Below are 1,228 nucleotides of genomic sequence, written 5' to 3' on the forward strand. Positions count from 1 at the left end.
TCATGTCAAACATGTCCTAATACATATTCATCATTAATCATATAACTTGTTTTACATTCTCATTTAGAACTTGTGTGTGCTTATCTTCAACAAACCTCTATATCTTTTTTAGAAAAGCATTTGCCAAATTCACCAGGTAATATCAGTGCGAATTTGAACTGTAGAGATCAATTAGCTGGTATAAATGAGGAATGGCCCAGATGGATATCCATTGACAGCTCTGATTTATATAATGATGGATGAAACCCAAATTACAAACCATATATTCTTAATTCACAGACAAACTTAAACATATGTTATTGTACTTTGATTTTCATAATTTGCTATAATTTTCTTGTACTTTGAGGTGTTTTATTAAAGATTCAAACCCTTCGATGGCAGTGAGTTTAACTAGGTTTTGAAGATTTTTTTTTTAGAAAAAGATAGAGGGGTGAGTTTGACTACGTGTTGTATTAGAGATTCAAAATCTCCCATCCTCTTCATCTCAGAATTTGACTCGCATCATCGCCATCATCCGAAAATAACTACCATAAGCTTCATCTTTTTCGGCCAAATTAAGATTATAGAAAAAAAAAAGTGTTAAAAAAGGAACATAACTGGGTAGAATTTTACATCAATTATATTTGTATACTTAAATTCTCAACAAATATTTGTGTTTGGTTGTCATAAATTTGGTTTTGTATATTGTTTATATTTGAAGGTCATCATGAAGAAGTCAGTGTTGGAGGAAGAAATGGGAATTGTAGCGTGAATGAATTATTGAATTTGTTTTTGGATATGTTTGAAGAGTTGCACTTTTCATTTTGTATATTGTTTCTATTTTCTAATTATCATTAAATTTGCTTTTATAGTTGTTTAGTTTTTAAATATACTAAAATTACTAATTCATATATATATATATATATATATATATATATATATATATATATATATATATATATATATATATATATATATTTATTATTTTTTATAATAGGAGTTTGACGAATACGATAATGATGATTTGGATTCAAATACCACAAATCAATTGCAATTACACCTTCTTGAGCCAAGAGCTAAAAGAACTTCTTCCATTAATATGCTTGACTTTTGGAAAGGCCAACAATATAGGTATCTAGAATTAGCTAAATTAGTTGTGGATATACTTTGTGTTCCCGCTTCATTGATATCATCTTAATTGAATTTTTGTCTTGGTGTAAGAATATTCAATGAATATCGAAGTCCCATG

This window comes from Lactuca sativa, chromosome 9 (genome assembly GCF_002870075.4).
Source record: "Lactuca sativa cultivar Salinas chromosome 9, Lsat_Salinas_v11, whole genome shotgun sequence".
NCBI classification, from domain to species: domain Eukaryota; kingdom Viridiplantae; phylum Streptophyta; class Magnoliopsida; order Asterales; family Asteraceae; genus Lactuca; species Lactuca sativa.